The sequence below is a fragment of the Pristiophorus japonicus genome, chromosome 2, assembly GCF_044704955.1.
Source record: "Pristiophorus japonicus isolate sPriJap1 chromosome 2, sPriJap1.hap1, whole genome shotgun sequence".
Taxonomy (NCBI): Eukaryota; Metazoa; Chordata; class Chondrichthyes; family Pristiophoridae; genus Pristiophorus; species Pristiophorus japonicus.
This window is the reverse complement of record NC_091978.1, coordinates 235587264-235608926: the sequence shown is the minus strand read 5'-3', so window position 1 is coordinate 235608926 and position 21663 is coordinate 235587264. Positions and strand designations below refer to the sequence as shown.

General features: G+C 45.1%; 1 protein-coding gene and 1 pseudogene across 1 annotated transcript in view; both read left to right on the top strand.

The window, feature by feature from the left end:
* Positions 1–21663, top strand: part of cfap299 (cilia and flagella associated protein 299) — a 1211155-nt gene that overhangs the window by 536396 nt on the left and 653096 nt on the right. The window lies entirely within an intron of this gene.
* Positions 17445–17623, top strand: LOC139253121 (U2 spliceosomal RNA; annotated as a pseudogene).

Below are 21663 nucleotides of genomic sequence, written 5' to 3'. Positions count from 1 at the left end.
TCTAAAGATTTTTTTCAGATTTTAAGTTCAAGGCTTCAAATGGAGAAGAAGCTTTCATACGGTAAGGTAAGTCTTTAGAGCCAGAAGCAGTAGCTACTACTGGGCCTTCTCTCTGCAACATTGGCATTAGTGAGTTTGCCACCACTGCCATTACTGCCACCCCTTTTCGGTGGTTCCTCGTGTTATGTATGTAATAACTCGATAGACTGAATACTGTAAACTAACACTTGTACAAATCTGGCTCTGCTTTATTAGGGCCCAAAGTGATTCCATTACATGATGGCTTGCCTCTTATACCTGGGCCGCACACATGTGCGTACAGCCCAATGATCTCTGAAAGTGGTGCCACCTGGTGGCTAGTAACCCCAAGCATACATACCTGACAATATCCCCCTTTAAGATATTAGTAACAGTCTTTTTACAAATTGAGATGGTCCGGGGTTTTCCACTCCCGAGTTGATCGCCTCAGTTCAACTCCAGCATTGGACGAGCGTTCTAAGTCTATTATGACTGGGGGCTGGGTAGCCGATCTGATGGGAGTGATAATGACCACGTCAGGGATTGAAAGTCCAGATTCATTCAAGACAGTGGAGTCCTCTGATGACTGAGGGTAGGTTGGTTGGTCACTGATTGTGTCTTCCTCAGACTGTTCCGGTTCATCCATGTGCCGCTGCTTTATCTGATCAACATATTTCCTGCGTGTTTGTCCATTCTTGAGCTTGACGCTAAATACTCTCTTACCCTGCTTGGCCGTAACAGTACTGGCGATCCACTTGGGACCTTGATCATAATTTAGTACATACACAGGATCGTTAACAGAAATGTCGCGTGATACAGCAGTGTGAACATGATACCATTGCTGACTTTGACGTCTGTATTCAACATGATCGTTCAAGTCAGGGTGAACAAGAGAGAGCTTGGTCTTGAGACCTCTCTTCCTCAATAGTTCAGCAGGAGGACCCCGGTAAGTGTGTGGGGTCTTGTCCTGTAACAAAGCAATATACATGACAAATGAGTCTGCAGTGAACTTTGAGTTACACGTTTCATACTCTGCTTGATGGTTTGGACAACACGCTCTGCTTGACCATTAGATGCGGGTTTGAATGATGCTGACCTCACATGTTTGATACCATTGAGTTTCATGAACTCTTGAAACTCCAGACTAGTGAAGCAAGGTCCGTTGTCATTTACAACGATGTCAGGCAGACCGTGAGTGGCAAACATGACACGAAGGCTCTCAATGGTAGCTGTGGATGTACTGAATGACATGATTATACACTGTCCACTTGGAATATGCATCCACCACAACTAAAAACATCTTTCCTAAGAAGTGACCTGCAAAGTCGATGTGGATCCTGGACCATGGTTTAGATGGCCACGACCACAGACTCAGCGGCGATTCCACTGGTGCTTTACTTAGCTGCATGCAAGTGTTGCACTGATGCACACATGATTCTAGATCAGAGTCAATTCCAGGCCACCATACATGAGAACTGGCAATGGCTTTCATCATGACAATACCGGGATGAGTGCTATGTAGATCATGTACAAATTTCTCCCTGCCTTTCTTAGGCATAACAACACGATTACCCCACAGTAAACAATCTGACTGAATGGATAGTTCGTCTTTGCGACGGTTGTAAGATTTGGTCTCATCACCCATTTGCTTGGGTATGGCAGACCAATCACCACTAACGTCACAACGTTTCACAACCGATAATATCAGATCCTGGCTGGTCCAGGTCTTAACTTGTTGAGCCGTGACAGGGGTTCCTTCACTTTCAGAAGCATCCATAACTAAGTCTGCAGTTTGTGGTGTCTTCACCTCTGGTGTGGGCAATGGCAGACAGCTCAGTGCATCAGCACAATTCTCGGTGCCAGGCCTATGGTGAATGACATGATCATAGGCAGATAATGTCAGCGCCCACCACTGGATATGGGACGATGCATTGGTATTTATATCTTTGTTTTCTGAAAACAATGAAATGAGTGGCTTGTGATATGTTTCCAGTTCAAACCGAAGACCAAACAAGCAGTGATGCATCTTTTTAACCCCATACACAGGCTAATGCTTCTTTTTCTACCATGCTGTGGGCTCTTTCCGCCTTTGACAAACTTTTGGAAGCATACACAACAGGTTGTAGTTTACCTGACTCATTAGCTTGTTGGAGCACACAACCAACCCCATATGATGAAGCATCACAGGCCAATACTAGATGCTTACACAGATCATAATGTACCAGCAGCTTGTTAGAGCAAACCAGATTCACAGCTTTCTCAAAAGCTCTATCTTGAGACGCACCGAAATCCAATTGTCGCCTTTTCTTAGCAGCATGTGCAGTGGCTCTAATAAAGTACTCAATCTAGGTAGGAAATTACCGAAGTAGTTGAATAGACCAAGGAACGAACTCAGCTCCGTCACATTCTGAGGCTTGGGTGCATTTTTGATGGCCTTGGTTTTCGAGTCCGTAGGCCTGATGCCGTCAGCAGCAATTTTCCTCCCCAGGAATTTGATTTCCGGTGCCACGAAGACGGACTTCGAACATTTCAGTCTGAGTCCCACTTTGTCCAGACGATGTAGAACCTCTTCCAGGTTGTTCAGATGTTTGGCAGTATCACGACCTGTGACCAGGATGTTATCTTGGAACACGATGGTTCCAGGGATGGACTTCAGTGGACTCTCCATGTTCCTCTGAAATATGGCTGCAGCCGAACGAATTCTGAAAGGATACTTGTTGTAGATGAACAGTCCTTTATGGGTGTTGATGCACGTAAGTTTCTTTGATGTCTTGACCAGCTCCTGTGGCATGTAGGCCGACGTCAGATCCAGTTTAGTGAACGACTTCCCTCCGGCTAGCATTGCAAACAGGTCATCAGCCTTCGGTAACGGGCATTGATCCTGTTTCGAAACTCGGTTGATCATAATCTTGTAGTCGCCACAAATTCTGACAGTGCCATCACTCTTCAACACAGGAATAATGGGGCTGGCCCATTTGTTAAATTTGACCGGTGATATGACCCCTTCACGTTGGGGTCTGTCCAGTTCAATTTTGATCTTCTCCCTCATCATGTACGGAACTGCCCGAGCTTTATGATGGATGGGTCTTGCATCCGAGGCCACGTGAATCTGCACCTTGGCTCCCGTGAAATTGCCGATGCCTGGTTCAAAAAGCGAGGGGAATTTGCTCAGCACTTGAGCACATGGAGTATCATCCGACGACGACAATGCTTTGATATCGTTCCAATTCCATTTGATTTTTTCTAGGCAATTCCTGCCGAACTGCGTTGGACCATTGCCTGGAACAATCCATAACGGTAAATCATGAACCACACCATCATACGACACCTTGACTACTGCACTGCCAATCACCGTTATGAGTTCTTTAGTGTACGTATGCAACTTGGCATTGACTGGACTCAGCTTAGGCCTCACAGCCTTAGTATCCCACAGCTTGTCGAATGTCCTCTGGCTCATTATTGATTGACTCGCATCCATGTCCAATTCCATCGATACCGGCACAGCGTTAAGTTTCACATTAATCATTATCGGTTAGCTCTTTGTTAGGAATGAATACAGTCCATACACTTCCTCCTCTGGTATCTCGGATTGCATATGCGGATCTGCGCTATACTGGTCATCATCCTCCATGTGGTGTGTCGCAGCATGCTTGCTCAGTTGCGGACACATGCGCTGGAGATGCCCCAGTCTCGAACAGCCTTTACAAATGTACTGTTTAAACCAACACTGATGAGGCCGATGATTGCCCCCACATCGCCAACACGGTGAAATCGGATTAATTCCCGTTGGTGGACTTTGGGCAGCCACAGGTTTCACATACATGGTCGAGTAGACCCTGCCATATGTAGCTCTGCCAAACGACGATACAATCTTGTCGACAGTTCTTGCCGAGTTCCGATTTTTCGAAGATATCTGCTTTAAATTTTTGTCCATCGTCATGCATGCCTGGGCAATCATGATGGCCTTGCTCAAATCCAGCGTCTCTGCCGCCAGCAGCATTCGCTGGGTCACCTCGTAGTTGATGCCGATTACAAAGAAGTCCCGCAGCATGGCTCCCAACGCATTTTCGAACTTACATGGTCCAGCTAGACGTCTTAGGTCGACAATGAATTCCGACATATCCTAGCCCTCAGAACGAACGTGCTTGTAGAATCGATATCGTGAGATGATGATGCCTTCTTCTGGTTTGAGATGGTCACGTACCAGAACTCACAATTTCTCATAGTCCTTGTCCGTTGGACTTGCAGGTGAGAGAATTTCTTTATGAGTCCATAGATTTTCAGACAGCAAACCATAAGGAAGATCGCCCTACGCCAAACTGCGTCAGTGGGTTCCTCCATTTTGTTGGCCACAAAGTACTGATCCAGGCGAGCTACAAAATCTGCCCAGTCCTCTCTCTCCACGAATCTCTCCAGAATTCTAATTGTGCTCATTTTTGCATACGAAGGTTCTGAAGTTACCTTATCGCCAAATGTTATGTATGTAATAACTCGATAGACTGAATACGGTAAACTAACACAGGTACAAACCTGGCTCTGCTTTATTTGGGCCCAAAGTGATTACATTACATGATGGCTTGCCCTTTGTACCTGGGCTGCACACACGTGCATACAGCCCAATGATCTCCGACAGTGGCGCCACCTGGTGGCTAGTAACACCAAGCATACATACATGACACCTCGGGTCAACAGTAAGGAGGGAAACTGAGTGGGAACATGACTCCTGCCTCCCTGCCATCATTTACATTAGTGGGAGGCTCTGGGTTCAGGAGTGGGGAGGGAAGGAAATCCAGTTTTACGGTGGAAAAGGTGGGGATTCAGTGATGGGCCTCCTTGCTCTATTATAGCAAATGAAAATCCAGGCCATGCTCTCTATTGTGTTCCTTATGTTCTCATTTTATTGTGTAATCTTCAGCATTGTGTTTATATGGAATATTATTTGTAAGGCAAAAGAATGTGATGGAAAACATCTGTTTTACACAAACCTTGTCCTCAAAGGGCTAACCAAAGAAAATAGCAAGAACACATCAAAGACAGGCCTGAATCCTTTTTACCAGTGGTGTGTGGATATATTTTATAGCAGAGACATTTCTGTATCACCCTTCTTTTAAAACGTATTTTTCCTCTTGTTGCTCCCCCTCTTCCCCCTCGGCCCTGTACAGCGCTGTATTGTTTACAGGGTGGACAGATGGTTTGCTCCCACGCTGCTGTTTTTGTGTCTTTATAATCATCTGCTAGAGCATTTTTGGATGATTCATCTACTTGATTTTTTTCCCCTCCCTTCCTGTAGGGAAGTGCGTGGTCTTTATTCAATGCCTCTTCCAGATGGCAGGGTGCAGATCAAAAATTCAACTGATGGGTAACTGTAGATTCAAACCCATGCCCTACCATTCTGTGCCTTTAGGATGCTAACAAGTGCATTACCTTCCCCATCCTAAAACTAAAGTGTTTTAAACAACTGTGTTACTCTTATAGAATCAGCTGAGGTACTTTTGTACAATTAAAATGTTTTGATATTTACCCATTAATATTGTAATCATCCACCAATCAGTCTACAATCAGTCACTCAAGGATCAGGTCACCTTCTGAGTGGGCACAAAAAGGAAACCAGTCACAATACACCTAAAGTATTGATCCTTTAACATTTCTCAAGCAGCTAATAACCCGCATTACTCTATAAGGAATAGAAGTTCCCTAATGCTTACCCAATTGTCTGCCCAAATTCATCAGAAAATTGGTGCATACCCTGGAAAAACTGCATAAACAGCTGCTTGCAACATTTCTCCATGGTTTCTGCCAACCGCTCGCTAAAGTTACAGCAGATGATCGGAAGACCCCTCATGGAAATGACTTTCAAAAAGTTAATTCATCCAGCTTTGTAATGGACAGTTTTTGTGAGTAACTAATCAATGACAAACACAAAAATCAAATTTTAGCAACCACACACTGGAGGCAAAATCACCACTGAAATGGAATGATATAAGCAGATTTTGATTGGGAAGAATGATCCCCAACAAAGCAAAGGAGGCAACAAGTGGGTCAGGAAACATAGAAACATAGAAAATAGGTACAGGTGTAGGCCATTCAGCCCTTTGAGCCATTCAGTAAGATCATTCCCTCAAGTACCCCTTTCCTGCTTTCTCTCCATACCCCTTGATCCCCTTAGCTGTAAGGGCCATATCGAACTCCCTCTTGAATATATCCAATGAACTGGCATCAACAACTCTCTGCTGTAGGGAATTCCAGACATTAATAACTCTCTGAGTGAAGAAGTTTCTCCTCATCTCAGTCCTAAATGGCTTACCCCTTATCCTAAGACTATGTCCCCTGGCTCTGGACTTCCCCAACATCGGGAACATTCTTCCCGCATCTAACCTGTCCAGTTCCGTCAGATTCTTATACATTTCAATGAGATTCCCTCTCATCCTTCTAAACTCCAGTGCATAAAGGCCCAGTTGATCCAGTCTCTCCTCATATGACAGTCTAGCCATCCCTGGAATCAGTCTGGTGAACCTTCGCTGCACTCCCTCAATAGCAAGAACATCCTTCCTCAGATTAGGAGACCAAAACTGAACACAATATTCCAGGTGAGGCCTCACTAAGGCCCTGTACAACTGCAGTAAGACCTCCCTGCTCCTATACTCAAATCCCCTAGCTATGAAGGCCAACATGTCATTTGCCTTCTTTACCACCTGCTGTACCTGCATGCCAACTTTCAATGACTGATGTACCATGACACTCAGGTCTCGTTGCACCTCCCCTTTTCCTAAACTGCCGTCATTCAGATAATATTCTGCCTTCGTGTTTTTGCCATTAAAGTGGATAACCTCACATTTATCTACATTATATTGCATCTACGATGCATTTGCCCACTCACCTAACCTGTCCAAGTCACCCTGCAGTCCCTCAGCGTCCCCTTCACAGCTCACACCGCCACCCAGCTTAGTGTCATCTGCAAACTTGGAGATATTAAAATCAATTCCTTCATCTAAATCATTAATGTGTATTGTAAATAGCTGGGGTCCCAGCACTGAGCCCTGCGGCAACCCACTAGTCACTGCCTGCCATTCTGAAAAGGACCCGATTATCCCGACTCCCTGCTTCCTGTCTGCCAACCAGTTCTCTATCCACGTCAGTACATTACTCCCAATACCATGCGCTTTGATTTTGCACATCAATCTCTTGTGTGGGACCTTGTCAAAAGCCTTTTGAAAGTCCAAATACACCACATCCACTGGTTCTCCCTTGTCCACTCTGCTAATTACATCCTCAAAAAATTCCAAAAGATTCGTCAAGCATGATTTCCCTTTCATAAATCCACGCTGACTTGGTCCGATCCTGTCACTGCTTTCCAAATGCACTGCTATTTCATCCTTAATGATTGATTCCAACATTTTCCCCACTACTGATGTCAGGCTAACCGGTCTATAATTATCCGTTTTCTCTCTCCCTCCTTTTTTAAAAAGTGGTGTTACATTAGCTACCCTCCAGTCCATAGGAACTGATCCAGAGTCGATAGACTGTTGGAAAATGATCACCAATGCATCCACTATTTCTAGGACCACTTCCGTAAGTACTCTGGGATGCAGACTATCAGGCCCCGGGGATTTATCGGCCTTCAATCCCATCAATTTCCCTAACACAATTTCCCGCCTAATAAGGATATCCTTCAGTTCCTCCTTCTCACTAGACCCACTATCCCCTAGTACATTCGGAGGTTATTTGTGTCTTCCTTCATGAAGACAGAACCGAAATATTTGTTCAATTGGTCTGCCATTTCTTTGTTCCCCATTATAAATTCACCTGAATCTGCCTGCAAGGGACCTACGTTTGTCTTCACTAATCTTTTTCTCTTCACATATTTATAGAAGCTTTTGCAGTCAGTTTTTATGTTCCCTGCAAGCTTCCTCTCATACTCTATTTTCCCCCTCTTAATTAAACCCTTAGTCCTCCTCTGTTGAATTCTAAATTTCCCCCAGTCCTCAGGTTTGTTGCTGTTTCTAGCCAATTTATATCCCTCTTCCTTGGCTTTAACACCATTCTTAATTTCCCTTGTTCGCCTTGATTGAGCCACCTTCCCCGTTTTATTTTTAATCCAGACAGGGATTAACAATTGTTGAAGTTCATCCATGTGATATTTAAATGTTTGCCATTGCTTATCCAACGTCAACCCTTTAAGTATCCTTTGCCCATCTATTCTAGCCAATTCACACCTCATACCGTCGAAGTTACCTTTCCTTAAATTCAGGACCCTAGTTTCCAAATTAACTGTGTCACTCTCCATCTTAATAAAGAATTCTACCATATTATGATCACTCTTCCCCAAGAGGCCTCGCACTACAAGATTGCTAATTAGTCCCTTCTCATTACACATCACCCAGTCTCGGATGGCCAACTCTCTCGTTGGTTCCTCGATATATTGGTCTAGAAAACCATCCCTAATACACTCCAGGAAATCCTCCTCGACTGTATTGCTACCAGTTTGGTTAGCCCAATCAATATGTAGATTAAAGTCACCCATAATAACTGCTGTACCTTTATTGCACACATCCCTTATTTCTTGTTTGATGCTGTCCCCAACCTCAGTACTACTGTTTGGTGGTCTGTACACAACTTCCACTAACGTTTTCTGCCCTTTGATATTCCGGAGCTCCACCCATACCGATTCCACATCATCCACGCTAATGTCCCTCCTTATTATTGCATTAATTTCCTCTTTAACCAGCAACACCACCCTGCCTCCTTTTCTTCTCTGCCTATCCTTCCTAAATGTTGAATTTAGGAAGCCAGGAGCAGGCACAGTGTTGATCATTGTGAGGAATTGACAAGAAGCTCAAAAAAGTTTCATGACTTTAAAAAGTCTAACAAGGGCAAAACATGAATATTACAGTATAATAACAGACTGGACATATGCAAGTGTCAGCCAGTGGCTCAGTTGGTAGCACCCTCGCCTCTGATTCAGAAGGTTGTGGGTTCAAGTCCCACTCCAGGACTTGAGTGCAAAAGTCTGGGCTGACAATCCTGTGCAGTGCTGAGGGAGCGCTGCATTGTTGGAGTGGCTGTCTTTCGGATGAGACGCTAAACCGAGGCCCTGTCTCAGTTGGACGCAAAAGATCCCATGACACTATTTCGAAGAAGAGCAGGGTAGTTATTCCCAGTATCCTGGCCAATTTATCCCTCAACCAACATCACTAAAGCAGATTATCTGGTCATTCTCACCTTGCTGTCTGTGGGAGCTTGCTGTGTGCAATTTGGCTGTCGCATTTCTTACATTACAACAGTGACTACACTTAAAAAATGTACTTCATTGGCTGTAACACGCTCTGGGACATCCGGTAATCATGAAAGGGGCTATATAAATGTCAATCTTTCTTGAGTTATAAATATGAAGGAAAATAGGTTTTATTATAAGCATAGAATTTCTGCAGGCATTCATCATTCGTCCACTGTAAATTTGGTAGAAGATTGGTGGAAATCCCAGAGAAACAACGTAAACAATCCTCTCTCAGAATTTCTGACAATTGTTCACCAAAAGAACCTCCACAGAAATTACTGATGATATACAAAAGCACTGAGAGTCATTTTCACCTTTACTGCGCAGGTGGTAACCTGATGGAGCGGATTGCTCACCTGCCCTTTGTAGAACTTGTCTTGCTGCATCACATTGATTTCAATGGGATTAAAGTGGGGGTTCTACAATGGGTTGACAATTCACTCTGCCAAGTTACTGCTCAGGCAGTGAACTTGAAAACCTGAACTCTGTCTTCACGCAGAAAACATTTCCAAGGATGTGATGAGTAAAGTAGTAGAAGGTAATGCAAATTACTTTATATATGCTATGGTGGGAAAGAGAATATACTGCAGAAAGGAGTCTTTGTGCTAAAACTCCATTTAAATCCATGCTACTCTCATATTTATACACTGCAGTTGCATATAAGTGTGTGACTGCTCGTGATGATGAACTTTAAATTTTTTATCTGTAAGGAAGAGGGACTTGATTGATTGTTTAATGACCATTGTATGTTATAGATTTAGCTAAGTCTATGACAATGTTTTTACAGCAAATGCAAATAACCTCACTTAAGAAGAGATGTCCTGCTGCTTTGGATCAGGTGGCAGGGGGAGAAAGAGAAATGTAATGTAAGCTGTGCAGATGTTTCAGCATTTCAACAAACCCAGACAGTGCACCTGTGTTATAAACCCCAAATACATTTTCTTTCACGCTGTATCTTTCAGTTCACATAATAGAAGTTAATGTTTTTTCAATAAGGATACCTAAGACCACCCACTAAAATAACATATACTCTACAGTGCCGTTTTAAAGTTGATGTGTTGGCCTATTGAAATCCTCTGCCATCAACAGCAGTGGAAACACTTTTATGTAATGTTTAGTAATGCGGGTTTGTGCATAGCCTTCCACTTTCTGAACATTTTTTCTCACTTGTGACAGAAGCAGGTATTTCAAATAATGTTTGGTGGTTCTTGTAGTAAAGAATGTAAATATTATGAAGTAACATTGTAGCTATTTTCATATTTATAAAAAATATTTTTAAACAGAAGCTTCATATGTCCATTACACATTTTAAAATACACATCTTTGGGGCAATCAAATAGTAGTATCATCTAGTTTATTGTGAGACTGGATTCCTGGGAGTTAATAAAGGCCAATTGTCTAATTCAGTTCAAATAATGTCATTTGGTTTCTAACTGTCAGCTGAATACTAAAGCTGATCACTGCCTTGAAATCATGCCTTTGCTATCTGTGGTCTGTGATGTTTGTTTTAAATGGGACTTAATTTAATTTTTGGTTATCTTTTGTGCTTGCAGCACTTTTCCACCCAGACATCAGTGGGCTTCCTGTTCCTCATACAAACCAACATTCCCACATGAGGATTAACAACTTTGATATTACATCAGATTTATAACAAATTGATCTGCAGCTGATTATTAGGAAATGTTTTTTGTCTGGTATATAGGGCTGGATGTTCGGTAGTTTATGGCCTCAGTTAGCAGCCAAAGCTATTGCATTAATGCAAGCGTAATAGCTTACCGACCGGGCATGCAGCTTTTAGCGCCCCGATGGAAAATTCAGTAGAGGTTTACCGGGAGCACAAAACGTTCGCGCCTGGTTGCTAACTATCAGTCCGATCATAACGTCAGTCCTGGTGCAGTTCCCATGCTCACTAAATTAGGTGCAGCCGCCTCACTTAGCGACCGCCAATAATCATGTCTGAAAAAACAGTCAGTGCAGACTTCCAGAGTCATTAACTGGTGGCTACTTAAAGGGATGAGAAAGCACTTCCCTCGAAGGTCACAGTCAGTGCAATGTTTACATAGAGCATGGTACGTGAGCCTCCGAGTTTGCAGTGGCAGACAGACATAACAGTTCAGCTTGAGAAAAAGTCATTTTGAAAACTTTAATGGGTGCATTACTATGCCAGCAGAGTCGCATTTTAAATACTCTAGCAAGGCGTCGTGAAGAGAGAAAGCCATGTTGGCGGCTGAAGGTGGAGAGCCCCTAGAGGTCGGCGCAAGAGGCCTTACCCCCACGGCTTTAACGGAGGCAACGCTCATACCTGGACCTCTCTGAGGAGCAGTGTGTCAGAAGGCTGCGCTTCCGAAAGCAGGTAATTACAGAGATATGCCATCTCTTGCAGGAAGACCTGCGAAGCGCTGCCCATCGTAGTGAAGGTCATGGTGGCACTCACCTTCTATGCCTCCAGCTCCTTCCAGGCTGCATCAGGAGACATATGCAACGTCTCACAATTCGCTGCACATCGCTGCATCCGCGATGTCACACAGGCTCTCTACAGATGTAGAATGGACTTCATTGCCTTCCCGATGACCAAGGAGAAACAGGATGAGCGCACATGTGGGTTTGCCAGGATAGCGGGCTTCCCGAGGGTGTAAGGTGAATTGACTGCATGCATGTGGCCTTGCGAGCACCATTTCAGAATGCAGAGATCTTCAGAAACAGAAAGGGAACCCACTCCCTAAATGTGCAGCTGGTGTGCGACCACACGCAGCTCATCCTTGCAGTCACTGCTCGCTATCCTGGAAGCACACATGATGCGTTTATCCTCCAGGAGAGCACTGTGATTCGACTATTTCAGCCACCACGGGAAGGCCGAAGCTGTCTGCTCGGGAACAAGGCATATGGCCTGGCCACCTGGCTAATGACTCCCCTCCACAAATTCCCCACAGAGCTGGAGGAACTCTACAATGAGAGCCATGCTGCCACCCGCAACATCATAGAGCAGACTATAGGTATTATGTCTTTAGATGCTCTGATAATGACTCCACAAGGCAATGTATTGCACTTGAACTGTAGTGGCCTTAGTCCATTTAATGTAACTGCAGAGTGAGGATCACACATGGTGGTCTGCCTTTTTATACTAGGCCTGGCACACTTGTACAGGTAACCTACAAGTCTCCCACTGCAGTGCCCTCTGGTGGCACACCTTAGTGACCATACAGCTGGTGTATAAGTTTCCCATAGTAGTGCCCTCTGGTGGCATATCATATGTAATAGTACAGGCAGTAACATGTCTAGATATATGACGTCACTCTCCCCCAAGTCCTTAGTGCAAATTGCCTTCATGCATTGACTGTGCTCTGGGCTTAGCTCTGTCTGGTTGACCCTTGGGGGTCGTTTCCATCTTGGGTGAGTAGGAGGTGTTTCGTTGGCAGTAGAGGTGCTGGTAGTTTCTGTTTGTGAGTCCATGACCACTCCATTCTCTCCCCCTCCCACATATAGATTATGCCGGTGGCTAGTTACATTCATATACATTTGTGGTACAGTTGTGAGGCAAGTACATTTGACTGGTGAGGTACATTCTTGATACATACTTGGAGTCAGTGCTGGTGTCAGCACCTGGGCATGAGGACAAGCTAGTTCCAGAACTGCTGGGTGGTGTCCACGTAGTCTGGTGGTGGCGCGGTGCCCAGTGCTGGCAGTGGGAACTCGGTTGGTTCAAGTTGCCTGCTCTTGGGGCCCTTGTCGTTGCTCCTAGCGTTGGGCAGGTTCACAGATGCCTGTGACCTCCCTATCCTTTCCTTGTGACCTGGGTCGCTGCTGGTCCCTGAGGGGCAGTCATCTGGTAGTGCGCAGGGAACTGCTGACTTGCTTGCCTGGGCGTTCTTTGGGTTGGGATCCTGACTCGTCCCGGTCCCATTTGGGAGGACCGTTGTGGGGGACCCTTCATTCCCAGGTGTAGTCTTGGTGGCGATAGGGTCTGGGAGCTGCGCCTTAGCGTGGTTTGCTCTTTCAGGCTCGTGGCGGTTGGTGCCATTGGGTGCCTGAGAGGTGGAGCCGATCAGGGGCAGGGTATCAATACCGGTGCCGTTGCCCTCCTGAGATCGCTTGCTCTGCAGCTTGTCTATTTTAGTTGCTTGTGGCCACACTCCGTGATGCATCACTCTGGTCCCAGGGATGCAGGCTACAACATCGGGAAGCTCACTGGACCTGTGTGCTCCCGATGGGTGTTTGCCCGCTGCATAATCAGAATACAGTTGAAATACTACATCGCACAACATTTCATTACTCATTGTAGATATACTGTATCTCCGATTGGAATCGCACGACTTTTCTTTGCTTATTACGTATATAATACTCTAATCATCAATTACAAGCTTTACATTTGACTCACAGTTGCTATTACATTGATTGAGAATGTGGAACTGTCCCTTTAGGTGTGGTGGGTTGCTGGTCTCTTTTGAGAGGGCCTTGCTATCTTTACCCCAATCCTCTTCTTCGCTTGGTACCACGTGTTGCTCCATTAGCGCTGCACCTCGTGGTCTGGCCGCCGCCATCTTTTTCTTTAGCGCATCACCTCGTGGTTTGGGCGCCATCTTTCTTCCATCCACGATGTCGACTGCTGTGATCCTCTTCTCTCTGGGTTCTGCCACCAAGGCTGGGAAGTCGCATTTGGATCCGATTTTCTTCCACCGGAGTCCTGCCACTCGAGCCTGAAAAGTGCGTTCGGGTTGTCTCAGCTGGATCATCTCCACACAGTTGTGCTGAGTGGTCTATGCCTCGTGTGCTGTGCTGGTCTGCTCGCTGGTGCCGGATCCAACCTCCGGTGGGAGCTTGCTTTGCCTCTGAGCGCGGGGGATGTCGATTGCTGGAGGGGTGAAATCTTCCCAGCTCCAATGGATCTTCTTCATCCACTTTCTACCGAGTAGCGTTGGTCCATTACCTGCAACAATCCACAGTGGTAACTTGTGCACTGCGCCATCATGGAGTACCTTTACATCCACACTACCAACGACTGGGATAAGTTCATTGGTGCAGGTGCGCAGCTTTACCTGAACCAGGACCAACTTGAGTTGTTCAGCTTGATTGTCCCATAGCCTCTCAAAGGCTTCTTGATTCATTACTGACTGGCTCGCCCCCATGTCCACTTCCATGAAGACTGGAACGCTGTTTTTCTCGACTTCCATCCTCAGCGGGGAACATTCTGTGGTGCAGGTAAATATGCCATACACCTCATCGTGGGGCTGAGCTGCCTCTCTGGCTATCGCTTCATAATCCATGCTGGATTCATGGCCATCTGCAGACTCTTCATCAACACAGTGAGTCATATTTCTTTTACACATTCGCTGGAGGTGGCCCTTTGTGCTGCAGCCTTTACACTCATAGTCCTGAAAACAGCAATGGTGAGCCCTGTGATTCCCTCCACAACGACAGCATGGTGCTACTTGATTAGCCCCCCTTGGCAGACCCTGTTAAAGGACTCGGGGGCCTGTTCTCTCTCCTGAGGAGATTCACGTTCTACAATCCAGCCTCTAAAAGGCGCCATTCTGTGTGTGGTACTTGCCGGGTTTGAGTCCTGAGGATGAGTCATCCGCCTAGAGCCACAGGTCGAGGTCATGAATGCCTGGCTCATGGTGATGGCCTTCTGCAGTGTGACTGTGGTATCCGCAGACAGTAGCCTATGAAAAAGGCCCTCGTGACAGACTCCGGTGACAAAGATATCCCGCAGCACTTCGGTGAGGTGGTCGCTGAAATCACATGGTGCCGCCAGCCTCCTGAAGTCTGCAGCATATTTCATGATTTCCTGGCCTTTGGGCTGTCGGTGGTGATAAAACCGGTGTCTGGCTGAGAGGATGCTCTCTTTGGGCTTGAGTTGTTCTTGAATCAGTGTTACAAGCTCCTCATATATCTTGGTCATTGTCTTCGCTGGTGCCAGCAAGTCCCTGATGAGGCCATAGACGATGGCCCCACAAATGGTTAGCAGGATAGCTCTGCGCTTATCAGTCAGTGTGGCCGGGTTGTCGCCTGCCAGGTTGTTTGCTGTGAAGAAATGGTCGAGCCTCTCCACAAAGGCGTCCCAACCATCTCCATCGGCGAATTGCTGCAACATGCCAAGGTTAGCCACTTTCGTGTGAAAGTTCGTAATCTCGTTGCCATTTGTTATGCCTTTAGATGCTCTGATAATGACTCCACACGGCAATATATTGCACTTGAACTGTAGTGACCTTAGTCCATTTAATATAACTCCAGAGTGAGGATCACACATGGTGGCCTATCTTTTATACTAGGCCTGGCCCACCTGTACAGATAACCTACAAGTCTCCCACTGCAGTGCCCTCTGGTGGCACACCTTCGTGACCATACAGCTGGTGTACAAGTTTCCCATAGTAGTGCCCTCTGGTGGCACATCACATGTAATAGTACAGGCAGTAACATGTCTAGATACATGACAATAGGTGTGCTAAAGCAGCCATTCCGATGCCTGGACTGCTCTGGAGGCAGCCTTCAATGCTCACCTCAACCGGTCTCACTATTCATTGTGATGTGGCGCATGCTGCACAACTTGGCCAGTAGGGATCGCAGGCCCACCTCAGGAGGAGGAGGTGGAGGGGGAGGAGGAGGTGGAAGAGGAACAGGAGCCTGGCGATGCACCAAATGTCCAGCAAGACGACAAGGAGCAGCAACAGCCACGGAGGAGGTTGCGTGCTAATGTTGGCAGTGCCAGCGCTATTCGGCGGCGGCTCATAAGGGATCAATTTGCTTAAATGGAGGGAGCTGAAGGATGTAGCTAATAATGACCGAGCATCGTGCCACAATAATGCCACATCTCCATCACAAGTCCACAGTCATACACCAGAGGCTGAAGGAGATGGTCAAAATAACAATTTATTATTTAACCATCCCTCAAACATCCCCAAAAACCCCATTTGATTTCTTCAGTACAACATCACAAACACACTGCACACATGATAGCTCTACAGGAATTTATCAGGTGACCTTGTCACATGATGCTTTTATTGTATTTACATCAGCAGTTGCATTACCACCATAGTCCACTAGGTGGAGCAGTAGTCCACTAGGTGGACCTCTATATTGCACTTTTCCCTCCACATTGAAGAAGTAATCACAACAAAATAATCAGCAAATGTAACTTGCATGGTTATACACAACAAAAGATATGGACTTATTTTGCCATATTTACAAATCAAACTTAACCACTGGTTTTCTGATTCGAAGAGGATACCTTCGCTCTCGAACAGAACTTTCGCAACTTGGTGATGAACGTAGACTCATTCCAGGCTGAGCCTGAGAAGAGTTTTTCCTCCAAGGGCAACATTTTGACTCTCTACAAATTCAGGTTTATCTGCCTGACTCGGACTCAGACTTAAATTCTGACTTCCTCTTGGATTTGTTTCTATTACACATGATGTAGGATTTGCTACTGGCTTGTATCAGAAATAATAGAATCATTCTAACTTTCAACTCCTTCCACATCTGTAGGTAAAATATGATTAATGTGAACAAACCTAACCATTCCATGATCAGACATCTTGACCAAATATGTGCAAGGACCACATATCTTCACTACTCTTCCTGGGAATGACTTTAACCATTTATGGGGATGTTTCTTCACTCTAAACTCCTGATTCAATTTCACACTTCTCTCTCTTACTCTACCTCTATCATGATTCTCTTTCTATCTTAATTGTTTCTCTTCTATTAACTGTGACAAATTTGGCTTTCCTATTGGGTGTAACTAGTGATGGGGATGGCAATCTGGACATAGCATCAACATTACTGTGATTTGCTGATCTCAATGTCATACGTATAGGCTGATAAAATCAAAGCCCATCTCTGTATTCGGGCTGCGGCTAAGGTTGGAACTGGGGACTTTGGATGGAGAATTGCTGACAGGGGTTGATGGTCAGTAACAATGGTAAACTTATGACCATACAAGAATTTGTGGAACTTCTTGACCCCAAAAATGAATGCCAAAGCTTCTTTTTTGATCTGCGCATAATTATGCTCACTGGCACTGAGAGTGCATGAAGCAAAAGCAATTGGTCTCTCCTCCCTACTAACTAGGACAGGAAAGATCACTGCTCCAACTCCATACGGAGAGGTGTCATATGCTCGCTTGATCTCCTTAGATACGTCATAGTGAACTAACATCGCTTCTCGGCCTTTTGGCTAAGATCAAGTGTAGTATCTGTTCTTATCAGTTTAATATCCCCTATGGGGACATGATATTGAATTGATTTTTGGACAAGGAGCTGGATCAGGGGCATGCCCCATCCACTCCATGCACCGACCTGGTATTGCAATATTTCCAGGAACGGTGCAACTTCGCCTCTCGGCCTTTTGGCCTAAGATCAAACACATTGGCGCAAAGTGATCTTTGGCGTTAGAGTTGGATAAAAAATTTAAAAAATTTTAAAAAAAGATTAAAAAAACAACATGGTGCTCTCTATCAACTGGCTTTTACACTCTTTGAATGCTGCATCGCATTCTTCTGACCACATCCAATAAACCTGTTTTTTCAATAGTTCATTCAGTGGATGTAATACTGTAGTCAAATTTGGTCGGAACTTCTTATAATAGTTCAAAAGACCCCAAAATGATCGAAGTTCAGTAACATTCTTGGGAATGGGTGCATTGCATCCAGCTTTCCCTTGGTTAGATGTAAACCATTTTTGTCTACTCTGTGCCCTATGCACTCCACTGAGTTTTGAAATAACTCACACTTGCGAGAAGTCACTCGTACTTTTACTAGCCATTTCAGCACTTCATTCAATACACGATTATGGATTTTCCTGTTTGGTGCTGAAATGAGTATGTCATCTAAATAACATACACCCCTTAAATGCCTTACAAAATCTGGTTCATCACCCCTTGGAATGTAGCGGGGCGGAAGACACTCCAAATGGTAGCCTATTAAATTGATAGATGTCTAGCTGAGTATTTACAGTCAAGCATGACTTGGACTCTTCATCTAGTTCAAGTTGTAAATAGGCATTTGTCAGATCTAACTTTGAGAAGATCTGACCACCTGTCAGTGTTGTGAACAAATCTTCTACATTTGGCAATATATTGGGTTGATTACCCTCTCGAACCTGGTTTACGGTTACGTTATAATCACCACACAAACCTTACCTTACCATCTGACTTATGTACAACAACAATGGGTGTAGCCCAATTACTTAGATCTACCTTAGAGATAATGTTCTCAGTCTCTAATATTTTGAGTTCTTGCTCAACTTGCTCCTTGTGTACATATGGTACGGAACGTGGCTTGCAGTAAACTGGTCTAGTGTCCTTCTGTAATCTGACATTCGCCTTGAAGTCTTGGATCGGACTGCCTGTTTCGCAGAACACCTTCAGATACTTCTTGATGACGTTATCTTTCAATACAAATCTCATTTCAACACGAAAAATCTCATTATAATCCAGCTTCAGTGATCCCAATCAATTTCTCCCTGTCAACGCAGGCTTGCTTCCTGCCACTACAAAGAGAGGCAAGCTCTGAAACGGATCCTTGTATTTCACCGGTACAGTTATATGTCCTACCACAGGGATTTGCTCGCCTGAGTAGCCTTGCAGGTCGATCTTCGCTTTCTCCATCGGAAAATCACTCACTTTGTCGAGATATAGAGATTCCGGTACTATGCTAACGGATGCGCCAGTGTCGATTTCGCTGGGTATCCTGGTTCCGTCTGGTTGGATGACGATACTTCGTTAATTGTTGTTAGGTACCATCATCATATCATAGGCAGTCCCTTGAAATCGAGGAAGAATTGCTTCCACTCTAAAAGTGAGTTCTTAGGTAACTGAACAGTCCAATATGGGAATTACAGTTGTTGAAAGAAAGGGTGGGCGGGGAGTCTGGTTTGCCACACATTCATTCCACTGTCTGTGCTTGCTTTCTGCATGCTCTCGGCGACGAGACTCGAAGTGCTCAGCGCCCTCCCGGATGCTCTTCCTCCACTTAAGGCGGTCTTTGGCCAGGGAGTCCCAGGTGTCAGTGGGGAAGTTGCATTTTATCAAGGAGGCTTTGAGGGAGTCCTTGAAATGTTTCCTCTACCCACCTGGGGCTCGCTTGCCATGTATGAGTTCCGAGTAGAGCGCTTGCTTTGGGAGTCTTGTGTCAGGCATGCGAACAATGTGGCCCGCCCAATGGAGCTGGTCGAGTGTGGTCAGTGCTTCGAAGCTGGGGATGTTGGCCTAACAGAGGACATTCACATCGGTGTGTCTGTCCTCCCAGGGGATTTGAAAGATCTTGCAGAGACATCATTGGTGGTATTTCTCTAGCGATTTGAGGTATCTGCTGTATATGGTCCATGTCTCTTAACCATACAGGAGGGCAGGTATCACTACAGCCCTGTAGACCATATGCTTAATGCCAGGTTTGAGGGCCTGATCTTCGAATACTCTCGTGTAGCGGGGTCAGGTTAGTGGAGGACCTTTGTCTTACGGATGTTTAGTGTAAGGCCCATGCTTTCGTACGCCTCGGTAAAGATGTTGACTATGACTTGGAGTTCAGCCTCTGAATGTGCGCAAACGCAAACGTCATTGCTAGAATCCTCCTCAATCGTCTTCTCCCTGTGTCTGAGGTGCTCCTCCCAGAGTCATAGTGCGGATTCCGTCCACTACGGGGTACAACGGACATGATCTTTATGGTACGACAACTGCAAGAGAAATGCAGGTACCAGCACCAACCCTTGTACATGGCCTTCTTTGACCTTACAAAGGCCTTTGACACTGTTAACCGCAGGGGACTATGGAACGTCCTCCTCTGTTCCAGCTACCCCCAAAAGTTTGTCATCATCCTTCACCTGCTCCACAACGACATGCAAGTCGTGATCCTGACCAACGGATCTACCACAGACCCAATCCACATCCAGACTGGGGTCAAGCAGGGCTGTGTCATCACGCCAACCTTCTTCTCAATCTTCCTCGCTGCAATGCTGCACCTCACACTCAACAAGCTCCCCACTGGAGTGGAACTAAACTATTAGGTACCCTTGTGCTCCTGATGACATGCATCTCCAGAACATACTCGTCCTGTTGCATCTCTTCAATGCTATGTAGTTTCTGGCGATTTCTACTTATAGCCTTGTAAGTTGGTTTACTCTTCAGTCAGCACGCCTTTGCAAGATGCCAAGTTTTCTTGCAGAAGAAACACTCTGCTTTTACACATGGGCAGCTTTGAGCAATGTGTTGTCCCAGGCACTGATAGTATGACGTCAATGTATTGTTACCTTGGCCAGTGGCTGAGGATTTGGGGTCCAACTGCCTTTTGCTTTTAACCTGCAGGCGATTCGCCTTGGTTGGCTGATGACTGAAAATGGCACGAAAATCTCAGAAGTATTGGTCCACCGTATCCATTGACATAGCTGTCTGACAAGCTAAATAAAAATTCAAGTTAGGGGTTGTCAACAACTTTCTTCTGATTGCTTCATTTTTCATCCCACAAACAAAGCAGTCACGCAATGCTCGGTCCTGAAAGTTTCCAAAATGACAGTGAATGGACAGCTTTTTTAATGCTACAATACTCATTGACACTTTCCACAGTTAATTGATCTCATATTCCAAAACGATAATTTTCAGCAATTTCCATGGGCTAATTTTTCAGGGTTTCATACACCTCGGGGCCTGCTTCAGTCAAGTAAATAGCCCGTTTTCTTTCTAAAACCACCCGGTTATGGTTTTCATTATTGGGGACTTCGACGATACTATTCGCGCTAAAAAACATTTTTAGCCACTGCACATACAACTCCAAAAGTCTCTCGATCATGATGGAAATCACGCAAGTGCCCTATTATTCCCATAGGCGCAGCTATCTGGACTCTTCAGTTCAGCCAAGTGTGCTTGAAATTTAGCTTGGATTTTTAGCTATGCTGCAAAACAAAGAATCTCTCAAATTCTCATTTTTGTTTGGCAGAATTATCCAACATAAATTTCAGCTAGGGTGTCTGATTATCCTATCCTACATTGCCAATGTGATATCTTCTCTATGACATCACAAACACACCAAGATAGCTCTGCAAGAACTTGTCAGGTGACCTTGTCACGTCATGCTTTTATTGTATTTACAACAGCAATTATATTACCACAGTAGTCCAACAGGTGGAGCAGTAGTCCACTAGGTGGAGCTCTATACATCTCACACCAGCAAATAAAACAAAATGGAGCACCCGCCCCTTCAAAGAACACAAAAGATGATGATATTTCATTACATATCGACAAAGGTGCCAGACTCTCAAATAAAACAAAATGGAGCACCCAACCCTTCAAAGAACACAAAAGATGATGAAATTTCATAACATATCTACAGAGGTCCCATGGGGAGATATTTGCTCAGTGTGTCTTGCACTGGCATTACACACCCC